This window comes from Mixophyes fleayi, chromosome 5 (assembly GCF_038048845.1).
Source record: "Mixophyes fleayi isolate aMixFle1 chromosome 5, aMixFle1.hap1, whole genome shotgun sequence".
NCBI lineage: Eukaryota > Metazoa > Chordata > Amphibia > Anura > Limnodynastidae > Mixophyes > Mixophyes fleayi.
Window position 1 is genome coordinate 67,858,271 of NC_134406.1, and position 16,332 is coordinate 67,874,602.

At 42.3% G+C, this 16,332-nt stretch overlaps 1 long non-coding RNA gene across 2 annotated transcripts in view; it reads right to left on the minus strand.

Moving 5' to 3' along the window:
- Positions 1 to 16,332, minus strand: part of LOC142158418 (uncharacterized) — a 401,996-nt gene that overhangs the window by 33,330 nt on the left and 352,334 nt on the right. The window contains exon 3 of one of the 2 annotated variants that reach the window (XR_012692774.1): positions 1,397 to 1,501. The exons of the other annotated variant lie outside the window; for it this stretch is intronic. This is a non-coding gene — a long non-coding RNA (uncharacterized LOC142158418). Of the gene's footprint in view, positions 1 to 1,396; positions 1,502 to 16,332 lie in introns of those variants that run through there. 2 annotated transcript variants of the gene reach the window in all.

Consider the following 16,332-nt stretch of genomic DNA (forward strand, 5'->3'; position numbering starts at 1 on the left):
ACACAAGTAGACAAAACCGGATGTTGACTTTTATTCATATTAATAGACTAATATAAAGATATTATATGTCTGTATTTTGTGCAAACATTCTTATAAAAGTCAAGTAAACCATATTCTTAATTCTGTTTGCGATATATTAGATTAGCCACAGATCGAATACTACTGATCATAACAGCAATTCTGGTGGGTATGGGTTCCATTGCAATACCCATTTACATGCTTTTACTAGCACTAGAAGAAGAAGGTATTTTGAGAACAGTGGGTAGGGGGCCTTAGGTTGTGAAAATCACCTTTAGATCAGTAAAATGACTGATAATATAAGGAGTAGAGAGTGAAAAACATACATAAACATCTCCGTACACACTGTGTTATTTATAGGTACTAGTTTATTTACAGCTGTGAATCTACAATTCATGCTTAATCAAAGGTGACAATGTATGTATCTCTCTATAATCAAATTGTTGTGGTTTTTCACATTCATCAGCTAGTTCTTAGCAAGCCATTCATCAACCCTGAAGTGAGAGCTCCATTTTCCATTACACTTACATTTTAGTGCTCTATTCAACCTCCTTCTGAAATGTAAATGTCACAGAAAGGTGTTTTTTTTTTACCTAATGATTCCGGATTCAGTTTCACATACAAGTGTCTGACAGCAGCCAAAATCAGCAGTGCTTTGTTACTACATGCCAGATACCTGACGTACACATATCGGTATTGTTCAGAAATCAGCCAGTCCTGCAGGTACAAACATGTGAAAACTTGTCTATTAACTTTTATTGATTGTGTTCTCTATTGCAAAGTTCAGATTCACTCTCACAGCGCTAATATGATTTTGGTGTCAGTATTGAGGAGTAGAAAATTGGTGTCATTTGCCAGACTGAAAAAAAGTGTTATTAGTTACAAACTGTAGAACACTGAGCCAGTGAAGTAATACATCTCAGAAAAATCTAGGGAGGCTTTAAAAAAAATAACAGCACAGGTAAATCCACATAGCTGTGCAGTAAACCATAACAAATTACGTATGGTCAGGGCTGCCAAGAGGAATTCAGGGCCCCGGTACAACAACTTCACTGGGCCCTACTTATAGTCGAGCACGCTAAAAAAATTTGAGCCGCCGCTTAGCGGTGGCACAAGATTAATATTAGGTGTGGTCATACAATTGGGGACGTGGCTATGCATCATTGGGGCATGACTAGCATGTCAAAATCACTAGGCCGTGAATTCGCCGGAGCGTGACATATGTCAAGGCACTCCTGAATTTCAAGACATCTAGCACCACAGTATACAATATAAAGAAAGCAGTGTGTACAGAAAGAGTTCACAGTCTTGGCCTGCGCCTTACATTGGGCAGAACACTCACCAAAAATTGGCATTGTTCCACTTGAATCACAACATTTCACACACTCTCCTGCTCTCTCCTATCTGTTCTTGTCACTTTCACCACCTGTGGCTGCAGGTTTCTTTAGTTGCGGCTTGTCTGGATCCTGGAATGCTGGAGGTCCTATCTGAAAAAAAAGGATACATTTAGCTAATTCCAAACAGACCCACCATTAAATCAATACCACCCACGATTAATAATTAGGCCTTCCTCTAGCTCCAAAATTAAAATAGTAGTATTCCCATTTAATAAATAAACCTATTTCCCTTCCTACAAACAGCCCCAGCAATAATTAATAGTATTTACATTTCAGAAATATACCTATTTCCTGCAACCATCACTGCCATTAAATAATTAATTGTCACATTTAATGAGGAAACCTCATTCTCCCTAAACTCACCCCCACATTCAATAGCCCCCAAACCACCCCATCTTAAATGTATAGTCCCCACTATTACATTGCCCCACCATCACCCCACAAGCAAAATAGCACCCATTAATTAGCCACCACCTACCTCACACACACCACAATGCCAAAAGCTCTCTGTGCCATCACACACACATTATTATGCCCCTTCATCATCACCACGCTGTGCCTCCTTATGATCACACTGTGCCCCTTCATCACAACCACGCTATGTCACCTTATGATCACACTGTGCCCTCCATGCTGCTTTCCCCCCCTCCTCCTAGCACCCCTTCATCACACTCTGCCATGCTTCTTTTGCCCCCCTTAACACTCTGCCATGCTGCAGTTTTCTAGTACAGTTGAGAAAATTAATGAAAAAACATTATTGGCTGATGTGACCATCAAATGTGCACAAGTTTTCACAAATTATTATTATTCTTTTTTATTTATAGGGCGCTACAAAGTATCCTTAGCGCCGCACGGGAACAAACAATAGGACAGTACAAGGTAAAACAGCATGGTACAATTAACAATAAACTCTATAATTCAGGGAGCACAAAGCGCAGCTAAAGAGAGAGGCTGAAAGGGTGAGAGTAAAGGATATTCAGCACAGGTTTTATTGCTTTATTATTAAAACATAAAATACAGCAAGTGGTGGCCAATTTTATCTGGTCAGCCATTGTCAAGTCTTAGGGCTAGATTTACTAAGCTACGGGTTTGAATAAGTGGGGATGTTGCCTATAGCAACCAATCAGATTCTAGCTATCATTTTGTAGAAGGTACTAAATAAATGAAAGCTAGAATCTGATTGGTTGCTATAGGCAACATCCCCACTTTTTCAAACCCGCAGCTTAGTAAATCTAGCCCTTAGAGTGGCTTTGTTTTAATTGAAGGCCTTTTGTAAGTAGTTGGATTTTCAACATTTGCTTTGTTGAACAATGATAGATGTACATTATGATAATATCAAATTATTATGGTATTCTGATGTTTTACTTATACTATTGTAAAACTACAAAATTTAACACTGGATTATTTGGACCATCAGTTACAGATTGCCTTAAAGAAGAAGTCCAGTCAAGAAGAAATGGGGAGCTAAAATACCTAGATCCATTATAATATGTGTGTTATTTATTTATTGTTATTGAAGTATGTATTTTTTTTACAGCCTAAGAGCAGTCCTGCCATATGCTGCAAACATTAATGTTTTTTTGAACATCTGATCGTGGATCACAGGAGCTGTTATAGATTGGGACCAGGCAGTGGATGCCCATGCAGTTTGAAAACAGCGCCCAAGTTTGAAAAGTAAAGCACAGCTGATTAGAGATTCCTTGTTTTTATGAATAAATGTTGTATCTTGGTGAAGTTCTTCTCTAAAACACCTTGGTTCTGTAGACTCCATTAGGCACCTTGCTCATTTATGGGCAACAGGCATCCTGCTGAGCCAAAATCTGTGGCCACCAGCTCCTTTCTGTTTTATGCCCCACTAAGCTTATCCCACATCTCCAGCTCTTATAAAGTAAATGAAGTATAGTGGTCTTTTAGGGCAAGTGGGAGGAACTGAGGTGCTTTGGGATAAATGAGGTTCTAAAGGGCATATGGGAATGTTTTGATTGACTGGGCATTATGAGGAGTCTGTGTTGTGTGTTTAAGTGGCATGTGGGGAAATCTGCAGTGTTTTGGAGTGCATGTAGGATCTATTCTAACTATGTGGCATCTGTTTATTTGATTATATGTATTTTGCAAGTTACTATATTGAGGGTAATGAGTGGCTCTTTTGAAGGTTAGGAGACCACATATGTGACTGCTGAAGTGTATCAGGTCGACCGTAACTGGTCTAACTATCTGTGCAATATCACAATGATGGTGCTAAGAGAGAGGCCTGCAGAAAAGCTACTGAAAGAGAGAGAGGGACTGACGTGCACAGCGGCTGCTGAGGCAGAGGTTCATGTGGAGGTTCAAATCTCACTTGTTGCACTTTCCTGTCCTGGAAAGGCTGAATGTTTTCCCTGGGTGTTTAATAAACTCTGCAGACAAAGTGTTGGATTTATTTGCTGGCAATGCTACAGAACTGAATAAAAGTTATAAGACAGTAAAACATGGCTTGCTTATGAGATTTCACTTTACTCCTGAGCATTACACAGTTGTGCCATAAAGCTGGTGTTTCTAATAGTTGATATTAAAAAAAAGAGTTGTCCTGAATATGTTGGGAGTGTATCATGATCCAGGCAACAACGTACTCACATGGTCTAGAAACAGAAATGCCAACTGTGACTTACTAGAGTGAGGAACATAAATTGACTATTGCTTGACTTCAGGAGGGAGACTTGGGGACTGGGAAGAGGGGAGTCAGGGCATCTAAACATTCAGATCACTGAGCAGAGAGAACTGCTGTGTTAGGTAGTAGATCCTTTCTCGTGTATATTTACAGGGAGGAACCATGTTGATACCATAGACTAGGGATGTGCACCGGCGACTTTTGAGGTCTCGTGTTTTGTGTTTTGGATCCGGATTTTCGTTATTTTTGAGGTTCGGATTTGTCTCGCAAAACACTTGACGAAAGGTCTCGGTTCGGATTTAAGGTATTGGATTCGGATTTTTTTTGAAAAAAACATAAAAAGTTTAAAAATCAAGTTTTTGGGCTTATTTTCACTCCTAGGCTATTATTAACCTCAATAACATTCAATAACAAGCATTTCCACTAATTTACAGTGTATTGTGAACACCTCACAATATAGTTATTAGTCCAAAACGTTGCAACAAGGTATCTTTCTGGACTGCGTAGAGGAGTGGGTCACCACAATATATATTAAAAACCCTGAACTTTTATGAATCGCACCAATAAATGTACCTGGACTGCGTAGAGGAGTGGGTCACCACAATATCTTAAAAACCCTGAACTTTTATGATTCGCACCAATAAATGTACCTGGACTGCGTAGAGGAGTGGGTCACCACAATATCTTAAAAACCCTGAACTTTTCTGATTCGCACCAATAATTGTACCTGGACTGCGTAGAGGAGTGGGTCACCACAATATCTTAAAAACCCTGAACTTTTATGATTCGCACCAATAATTGTACCTGGACTGCGTAGAGGAGTGGGTCACCACAATATCTTAAAAACCCTGAACTTTTATGATTCGCACCAATAATTGTACCTGGACTGCGTAGAGGAGTGGGTCACCACAATATCTTAAAAACCCTGAACTTTTATGATTCGCACCAATAATTGTACCTGGACTGCGTAGAGGAGTGGGTCACCACAATATCTTAAAAACCCTGAACTTTTATGATTCGCACCAATAATTATACCTGGACTGCGTAGAGGAGTGGGTCACCACAATATCTTAAAAACCCTGAACTTTTATGATTCGCACCAATAATTGTACCTGGACTGCGTAGAGGAGTGGGTCACCACAATATCTTAAAAACCCTGAACTTTTATGATTCGCACCAATAATTGTACCTGGACTGCGTAGAGGAGTGGGTCACCACAATATCTTAAAAACCCTGAACTTTTATGATTCGCACCAATAATTGTACCTGGACTGCGTAGAGGAGTGGGTCACCACAATATATATTAAAAACCCTGAACTTTTATGATTCGCACCAATAAATGTACCTGGACTGCGTAGAGGAGTGGGTCACCACAAGATATATTAAAAACCCTGAACTTTTATGATTCGCACCAATAAATGTACCTGGACTGCGTAGAGGAGTGGGTCACCACAATATCTATTAAAAACCCTGAACTTTTATGAATCGCACCAATAAATGTACCTGGACTGCGTATAGGAGTGGGTCACCACAAGATATCTTAAAAACCCTGAACTTTTATGAATCGCACCAATAAATGTACCTGGACTGCGTAGAGGAGTGGGTCACCACAATATATATTAAAAACCCTGAACTTTTATGATTCGCACCAATAAATGTATCTGGACTGCGTAGAGGAGTGGGCACTGGGCACCACAATAAAATATATAAAAAACCTTCAACAGATCTGCATTACACTACACATACGGCTGCTCCTCCATCCTCTCCATCATATACATGTTGGAGTTTTAGCGTGTGACAACCTCTTGTTTTTGATAATGTCAGTGCATTTGGAATATTTTTCAATTTGCCCCACACCACTGAATGTACTTTATCTATGATACGCAATACGCATCTATCTATCTTGACTGCGTAGTGTGGTGGCCCCGGTACACAATTTGGTACCGAGGCCACAATATAATTAAAAAACCCTCCACGTGTCGGAATTCCACCAAACAAGTATCTGGACTGCATAGTGGGGTGGCCCCGGTACCCAATTTGATACCGGGGCCACAATACCTCCTCCAAACATGCTACAGACAATTCGTCATTGAGAGACCCCAGACAGACAGGGTCGAAGTGTTATTGTTTGACTTTGTAAACCCAAAAAAATGTCCCTGTTGCACATAGTCGTGCAATGAAGACTGACTTTTTCATTTAAAGGCACGATCTTTAAAGTGTAGTGTTTGTAAGTCTAAGTCATATTATACTTTTGGTAAAATTGGTTTTTTTTGTTCCTCTTTATGGTAATTAATTAGTAATAGAATTAAAGTAGGAAATAGAATTAAATAGAATTAAAGTAGGAAATAGAGTGGTATAGAGTTGTAGTGTGGTATAGATAGAGTGGTCCACACAATATAATAATAAAACCCTCAACTGGTCTGAATTCCACCATCAAGTATCTTGACTGCGTAGTGTGGTGGCCCCGGTACACAATTTGGTACCGGGGCCACAATACCTCCTCCAAACATGCTACAGACAATTCGTCATTGAGAGACCCCAGACAGACAGGGTCGAAGTGTTATTGTTTGACTTTGTAAACCCAAAAAAATGTCCCTGTTGCACATAGTCGTGCAATGAAGACTGACTTTTTCATTTAAAGGCACGATCTTTAAAGTGTAGTGTTTGTAAGTCTAAGTCATATTATACTTTTGGTAAAATTGGTTTTTTTTGTTCCTCTTTATGGTAATTAATTAGTAATAGAATTAAAGTAGGAAATAGAATTAAATAGAATTAAAGTAGGAAATAGAGTGGTATAGAGTTGTAGTGTGGTATAGATAGAGTGGTCCACACAATATAATAATAAAACCCTCAACTGGTCTGAATTCCACCAAACAAGTATCTTGACTGCGTAGTGTGGTGGCCCCGGTACACAATTTGGTACCGAGGCCACAATATAATTAAAAAACCCTCCACGTGTCGGAATTCCACCAAACAAGTATCTGGACTGCATAGTGGGGTGGCCCCGGTACCCAATTTGATACCGGGGCCACAATACCTCCTCCAAACATGCTACAGACAATTCGTCATTGAGAGACCCCAGACAGACAGGGTCGAAGTGTTATTGTTTGACTTTGTAAACCCAAAAAAATGTCCCTGTTGCACTTGCACATAGTCGTGCAATGAAGACTGACTTTTTCATTTAAAGGCACGATCTTTAAAGTGTCAGAAAGAGAGAGAAGACACAGGAGAGGAGAGTTGTAGCTGGGGACCTGGGGTGGAAGCTCCCAGGCTCCCCCAGCATTGCCTGGAAGTCTGAGCGTGGTGACTGAGCCAGGGCAAGGAATGTGTGCCCTGGATGAGGGGGAGAACTCCATGCCACTATAGTGAACCCAAGAGAGAGGGGGACACTGCACATGGAAGAGGCCCTGGAGTGAGGGCTGCTACAAGAGGCATGGTAGCTGTAGTGTCAGATCCTGAGGCTGAGAGTACACAGAGTGACGTGTCAGAGCACAGGAGACATTATCCCCGCAGAGGAGGGATGAGCTGCAGTTGAGAGGTATGTTGTTGAAATAGGACATGCACACTTTAACAAACCAATCATTTCAGCGACAGGGCCTACCAAACAACTTTGACTGAAATGATTGGTTTGTTTGGGCCCCCACACCAAAAAAGCTATTCATCTCTCCCTGTACAGACTAAACAGGCTCTACTGAGGCAAGATGTCGTCCTCATCCTCAACCTCTGATTCCTCTCCCCCTACAGTGTCTACTTCCTCCTCATCACACATTATCAATTCGTCCCCGCTGGACTCCACAACCACAGGTCCCTCTGTAGTATCTGGAGGGCAGTGCTGTACTTCATTGAGGAATTGATTATTCATTTTTATAAACATCATTTTTTCAACGTTGTGAGGAAGCAACCTCCTTCGCCGCTCACTGACCAGGTTCCCCGCTGCACTAAAAACTCTTTCCGAGTACACACTGGAGGGGGGACAACTCAGGTAAAACAGAGCCAGTTTGTACAGGGGCTTCCAAACTGCCTTTTTTTCCTGCCAGTAACAATATGGACTGTCTGACATGTCTACTTGGATGGTGTCAGCAAAGTAATCATCCACAATTTTTTCTATTGTCACAGCATCCAATGCAGCGAGAGTAGACATGTCTGCAATGGTTGGCAGGTCCTTCAGTCCGGACCAGATGTTATCAGCATCCCCGCCAGTGCCTCTTTTGGGAAAACTGAGCTTTTTCCTCGCAGCCATAGATGTGGAAGAAAATGAGGGTGGAGCTGTTGGCATGTCACGGTCCTCTTCAGAGGACAATCTCCTGACCAGCAGGTCTTTGCACCGCTGTAGACTTGTGTCCGCCGGAAACAGAGACACAACATACGCTTTAAACCGAGGATCGAGCACGGTGGCCAGAATGTATTCCTCTGACTTTAAAAGAGTGACCACCCTCGGATCCTGGCAAAGCGTACGAAGGGCTACATCCACAAGAGCTACATGCTTGCTGTAATCGCAATGGCTTACCAGCTCCTCCCTCACTTTCTCCAGCTGCTTCTGCAACAGCCTGATCAGGGGAATGACCTGACTCAAGCTGGCAGTGTCGGAACTGACTTCTCGTGTGGCAAGTTCAAATGGCTGCAGAACCTTGCACAACACGGAAATCAGTCTCCACTGCGCTTGACTCAGGCGCATCCCCACTCCTTTGCCTATGTCGTAGGTGGCTGTGTAGGCCTGAATGGCCTTTTGCTGCTCCTCCATCCTCTGCAGCATATAGAGGGTGGAGTTCCAGCGCGTCACAACCTCTTGTTTGAGGTGATGGCAGGGCAGGTTCAAGCTTTTTTGATGTGCCTCTAGTCTGCGGTAGGCACTGGCTGAATGCCGAAAGTGTCCAGCAATTTTGCGGGCCACCGCAAGCATCTCCTGCACACCCCTGTCACTCTTGAGGTAATGCTGCACCACCAAATTAATGGTGTGGGCAAAACATGGGACGTGCTGGAAATTGCCCATATTTAATGCCCGCACAATGTTACTGGCATTGTCTGACACCACAAATCCCCATGAGAGTCTAAGTGGGGTAAGCCACTGGGAGATAATTTCCCTCATTTTCTCTAATATGTTGTCAGCGTTGTGCCTCTTATTAAAGCCTGTAATGCACAATGTTGCCTGCCTTTGCATGAGCAGCCATTTTGTAGATGCTGCTACTGATGCAGCTGTTGCTGTTGCTGCGGAAGGGGATGCATCTACCCAGTGGGCTGTCACAGTCATATAGTCCTTCGTTTGCCCAGAACCACTTGTCCACATGTCCGTGGTTAAGTGGACAGTGGGTACAACCGCATTTTTAAGAGCACTGAGGACACTTGATCGTACTTCTCTGTACATTTTTGGTATCGCCTGCCTAGTGAAGTGGAATCTCGAGGGGATTTGGTACCGGGGACACAATACCTCCATCAACCCTCTAAATCCCACTCCACTGATGGCGGACACCGGGCGCACGTCTAACACCAACATTGCAGTTACAGCCGCAGTTATACGCTTTGCAATAGGGTGACTACTATCGTATTTGGTGGTCATGGCAAACGACTGTTGGACGGTCAATTGTTTGGTGAAAGACTTAGCGGTCTTACGACTTCCCCTCTGGGAAGATGACCGACTAACAGCAGCAACAGCAGCAGTGGCAGTAGTAGGCGTACCGCTGCAGGATTCCTCGGATGAATCCCGTATTGAGGAGGACTCAGTCTGGCTGCTGACTTGGGCTGCAGGACTGAATCTGATGGAGATTGTGGAGGAAGTTGACGAGGAGGGTGTTGCTGGTGTGTATCCAACTGGACCACGGGATTTAGGTGTCCCTGTACCGATGAGGGTCCTAGCCCCAGTTCCTGAACTAACCACTGAACTATGAAGGTTATTCAGGTGACGTATAAGGGAGGATGTTCCTAGGTGGGCAAGATCCTTACCCCTGCTTATTTGAGCTTTACATAAGCTACATATTGCCATACATTGGTTGTCTGGATTTGGATAAAAATAACTCCAGACCGAAGAGGTGCATTTTTTGGTCTTCTGACCAGGCATGACGATGGGCTTTTTCATCCCATGGACATCAGCTGTTTCCCCCCCTGGTGCCTCATTTACAATAACCACATCACCATCCTCATCATCAAGTTCCTCCACAGCGCCAGCTACATCATCAATAGCCTCCTCCCGAGCCACCTCTTCCCGTACAGTGATGGGAAGGTCAGGCTTGACAACCACCAACACCCTTGGACTCGCCTTGGGGATTTGTGATAATTTCTCTTTAGAAGGCAGAGTTGTTTGCTGTTTTGTTGCTGACAGCATAACTCTCTTCAATTTTTTGTAGGGGGGGGGAGGAGGAGGAGGGCTAAGATCCGTGGGTGAAGCTGAACCACTAGTCATGAACACGGGCCAGGGCCTAAGCCGTTCCTTGCCACTCCGTGTCGTAAATGGCATATTGGCAACTTTACGTTTCTCCTCAGATGATTTTAAGTTTCTCTTTTTGCTACTTTTTCTTAACTTGGGCTTTTTGGATTTTACATGCCCGGTACTACGAGATTGGGCATCGGGCTTGGAAGACGACGTTGATGGCATTTCATCGTCTATGTCATGACTAGTGGCAGCAGCTTCAGCATTAGGAGGAAGTGGGTCTTGATCTTTCCCTACTTTATCCTCCAAATTTTTGGTCTCCATTATATGTAGCACAAGATACTGCAGAATGTGTGAACTTGGTAATATTGCAGTACCAATGGACTTATACTGCTGGATTGGTTTTGCAAATTTGGTTATAATTATTATTATTTTTTTTTTTTTTAAATTTTTTATTTTTTTTTACTTTTTTCTTATTTTTAAAAAACTTGGGAATAGTGGGGAAATAACTATGCCCTTAGAAGCACAGAGCACAGGACACAGCACCACTGGACTGAACAGGACACGGCACAGGACCCAGCAGCACTACGGAACTCAGCAGGACAGAGCACAGGACACAGCACCACTGGACTGATACTGCAGAATGTGTGAACTTGGTAATATTGCAGTACCAATGGACTTATAATGCTGGATTGGTTTTGCAAATTTGGTTATAATTATTATATATTTTTTTTTTTTTTAAATTTTTTATTTTTTTTTACTTTTTTTTTATTTTTTAAAAACTTGGGAATAATGGGGAAATAACTATGCCCTTAGAAGCACAGAGCACAGGACACAGCACCACTGGACTGAACAGGACACGGCACAGGACCCAGCAGCACTACGGAACTCAGCAGGACAGAGCACAGGACACAGCACCACTGGACTGATACTGCAGAATGTGTAAACTTTGTAATATTGCAGTACCACTGGACTTTTACTGCTGAATGTGTGAACTTGGTAATATTGCAGTACCAATGGGCTTATACTGCAGGATTGGTTGTGAAAATTTTGTGGTAATTAAAAAATATTAAAGTAGTTTTTGGTATTTTTTAAAAAAACTTTTTTTTATTTTTTTAAACACAGGGGAATATTGGGGAAATAACTATGCCCTTAGAAGCACAGAGCACAGGACACAGCACCACTGGACTGAACAGGACACAGCACAGGACCCAGCAGCACCACTGACCTCAGAAGGACAGAGCACAGCACACAGCACCACTGGACTGATACTGCAGAACACAGCACAGCACAGCACAGCACAGCACAGCACTAAACAGCACAGCACAGCACAGCACTAAACAGCACAGAACTAAACAGCACAGAACTAAACAGCACAGAACTAAACAGCACAGAACTAAACAGCACAGAGGACCACCTAACACACCCTCCCTCTACCCTGATCAATGCCCGAGTGAAGATGGCGGCGACTAGCGGGGAATTTATAGGATCCGAGTATCGCGAGATCCGACAACGGGATTATGAGTCAGAGCCTCAGTTTCACTTTTGAATTTGGCGCCAATACCCGGATCTGTCTCGGATCCGACTCGGATCCGCAACGTTCGGGTGGGCTCGGATTTCAGAAATCCGAGTGCGCTCATCCCTACCATAGACTAGTAATCATATAAGTTGCTAAAGCTACAGTGTCTAAAGTACTAAAAGGAAATATCCAACGAGACATAGACAACCACTGTGGTTAGATAAAGAACCTAAGGGGATAATAGTTGAACTGGAAAAAATAAGGCATGCAGCAGCTTCCACTCTGCATTTACATGATCTGTTCAACAGGCTCTGGGCCTTGATCATTAAGGCACGCAAAACAAAAGTAATGCATGTTTTTTTGTTTTTTTCAAATGCACATGAAACGTGTATATTCACTTCCGTATTTTGCAAGGAGAACAGGGGGTAAATGTATCATACCCCGGTTTTTGCAACTAGCGGGAGATCGGTGTCTTCGCGGCTTAAATTTAAAGCGGCGCTGCCTTGTAAAGGGAAGTTTCCCTTTACAAGGCAGCGCCGCTTTAAATTTAAGCTGCGAAGACACCGATCTCCCGCTAGTTGCAAAAACCGGGGTATGATACATTTACCCCCAGGTGTAGGTCTGCTCTGCTTTACTAGACAGGACACTGCAGGATACGTCCAATACATACGAGGAATATAAACTCTCAAAAGAACGCACAGAAAAAAAACCTATTCAATTAATATCACCTGTTAATAATATAGGGTCTGATTCATTAAGGATCTTAAATCAAGAGGATTCTTATTTCAGTCTCCTGGACAAAACCATGTTACAATGCAAGGGGTGCAAATGAGTGTTCTGTTTTGCACATAAGTTAAATACTGACTGTTTTTTCATGTAACACACAAATATCAACTTTAAATTTCAGTGTACAAAGAAGCTATCAAGTATATGTGTGCTACATGAAAAAACAGTCAGTATTTAACTTATGTGCAAAACAGAACACTCATTTGCACCCCTTGCAATGTAACATGGTTTTGTCCAGGAGACTGAAATAAGAATCCTCTTTATTTAAGATCCTTAATGAATCAGGTTCATAGTCATTAATGACAAAACATGAAAAATAAAAAGTTAAGGTTTTTATACTTATTTTTTTCGCATGAAAAACTTTAATTTGGATGTAATTTCTACTGTACATAAAATATTTTTTTACAGTTGCTTCTAATTACAAACACGCATTATAGCATACATATTCAGCCATCATCACTAGTGATCAGCACTTAGACTAGACCTATAGCTGGAGCAAAAGATAGGGGTGTAAAACAAGTCCCTGAGAGATCCCCAGAGCTTGAATCAGATGCTGCTGCATGCACTTGAGATTAGCAGGCCCTTACTGTACATTGACTATGGCATATACCCATTCCCCATCCATTTTCCCTCTTTGAAATCATAGGCTGTGGTACGTGTCTTTTGCACTTGATGAATTGAGCTCTGCTGCGTTCTGTGGCACATGGTCCAGTTCTGGGCATGCGCAGAGTAATTGTGCATAATATACGCAAAACAACACCAGTTACGCTCCTTAATGAATGTGTGCAAAAGTTTGCATATTTTTGTGTGTGCAAAAGTTTTCTGTGTGCAAAAGTTTGCATATTTTTGGTACATGTCTTTAATACACATAAAAAAAATAAAATTCTAAATGCTGCCTACTCTCACATATCACTAGAGATGCCCAGGCTCGGTTCCCTGAGAACCCAACACAACCGAACCTAGCAGATACAAGTAACAAGCCAAGTCGGCTTGGTACTTTGGCACGCCCTCGAAATTGAAAACGAGGCAAAACGTCAATGTTACGTTGTAGGATCTTGCAAATTTTGGATTCTATAAGTACCGCCCCCCACGGCGATCCAGCGTCAATTCACAGAGGGACACATAAGGGATAGCACAGTTCTTGTCCGTCTCTAGAGCAGTTGGGCAGCGTCATAGGTAGAAAAGAAAGAGCAGTGTTCTTTAAAGTCTCCAGTGACATTCAAGAGAGATCCATTACTAAATTTGCTAATTGTCATTGCCGAAATAGAATTAATAGGTCTGCCAGGCTTGGTCTTCTAAATCTGCAGTTACATTGTACTGTGTTATATAGGTAACACACAACGAGGAGAGCTCTATTGCTCCATTGCTAATTGTCATTGCTGAAATACAAATAATAGGGCTGGCAGTCTTGGTGTGAATCTGCAGTTACTTTGTTCTGTGTTATATAAGTAACACACAAAGAGGAGAGCTCCATTGCTAATTGTCATTGCTGAAATGCAAATAATAGGGCTGGCAGTCTTGGTGTAAATTTGGAGTCATATTGTACTGTGTTATATAGGTAACACACAAAGAGGAGAGCTCCATTGCTAATTGTCTTTGCTGAAATACAAATAACAGGGCTGGCAGTCTTGGTGTGAATCTACAGTCACATTGTATTGTGGTATATAGGTAACACACAAAGAGGAGAGCTCTATTGCTCCATTGCTAATTGTCATTGCTGAAATACAAATACTAGGGCTGGCAGACTTGGTTTTCTGGATTTTCAGTCAAATTGTACAGTGTTATCAACATGGATTCACTGCAGTACACAGAAGAGCAGGAGCACCAAGCAGCTACTGGCAAGAGTGATGATGATAGTAATCCCTGGTAAAGTCTACGTTAAAGTGCATAGTGAAAACAGGGAAACAAAAATGTAAAAAAACACCTTTCACCTTGGTCAAGAAAAAAGACCTGTAATCCAGGCAAAATTATCTGCAGAAAAGGGCGCTAATGAGGATGTTGATGAGGATGATGTTGTTTGTGTAAATCCTGCATCGGTGGAAGCAGTTCTTGCATGTAATAAGAAGAAGGCCATTGTTATGGCTGGACATAAGAACAAAAAATCCACCTCTTATGTGTGGAATTATTTTTACCCAAATCCTGACAACAGTTGTCTAGCCATTTGTAGTGTATGTAAAGCCATAGTCCGCCGAGGTAGGGACCTTAACCATCTAGGAACCTCAACCATGTTACGCCGTTTGAAGTGAGTTCATGACAAGCTGTTGGGAAAATTGGAAACTTATGCTAAAAAATAACAACAAGCAGTCCATTATCAGCTTGGTCCCTTCGCTAGATCCCGACACCTGCAATCTACACCCACAACACCGTCCTCATCAATATCCTCAGTAGTGATCGGAGTTAGTCCTGCATCCAAGTTACTAAGGCTAGATGACCCCTCCACTATCCTGGATTCCTCAGAAGAATTCTTAAGTGTTAGTCCCACTGCTGATGCTGCTGCTGCTGGGGGTGAATCTTCATCCCAGAAGCAGACCAAGAAGAAGACTACTAGTAGTTTACAACAATTGACTGTTAAACAATCCTTTGCAAGAGGCAGCAAGTATGAAAGCTGTCACCCAGTTGCAAAGCGGATCACAGACGCCATGGCGACTATGCAAGTATTACATCTGGGTCCAATATCCACTATTAATGCAGTTGATTTTAGACAACTACTTGAGGTCTTTTGTCCCCGTTTCCAAATTCCATCACAACACCATTTCACTAGAAAAGTTATTCCTCACCTCTACCAGAAGGTTCGTAAAAATGTATTTATTGGGCTACAAAATGCCATTCTACCCACTGTACATTTAATCACAGATATGTGGACAAGCGGAACTGGGCAAACTGAAGATTATATGACTGTGACAGCCCACTGGGATTGTTGATTCGCCTTCACCAGCAGGAACAGCAGCAGCATGTACCCAACAACGTGACATTTGTCAGAGGCAGACTACTCTTTGTATCATCTGCTTCACTAAGAGGCATACAGCTGACAATCTATTAAAAAAACTAAGGGATGTCATTGCAACATGGTTTATCCCGCTTGGACTCTCCTCAGGATATGTAATTTCTGATAATGTCACCAATATTGTGAGAGCATTACAGCTGGGTTAATTTCATCACATTCCCTGTTTTGCTCACACAATTAAATTGGTGGTGCAGAGCTTTTTAAAAAATGACAGGGACGTGCAGGAGATGCTGTCTGTGGCCCATAAAATATCTGGACATTTCCGGCATTCGGCAACAGCATGTAGGAGATTGCAGCAGCTACAAGAGCAATTTAATTTGCCCTGCCACCGACTGAAGCAAGAGGTGGTGACAAGGTGGAATTCCACCCTGAATATAGTTCTGCGGATGGAGGAACAGCGAAAAGCCATCCACGCTTACTCCACAAGCCATGACATTGGGAAAGGAGGGAGGATTTATTTTACTCTAGCGCAGTGGAGAATACTTTCAGCATGTAGGAGATTGCAGCAGCTGCAAGAAGAAAAGACTTTGAAGGGGAATGTACTTTAGTTCAGCACAGTGGAGAATACTTTCCGTCTTGTGCAAGGTGCTGAAACCATTT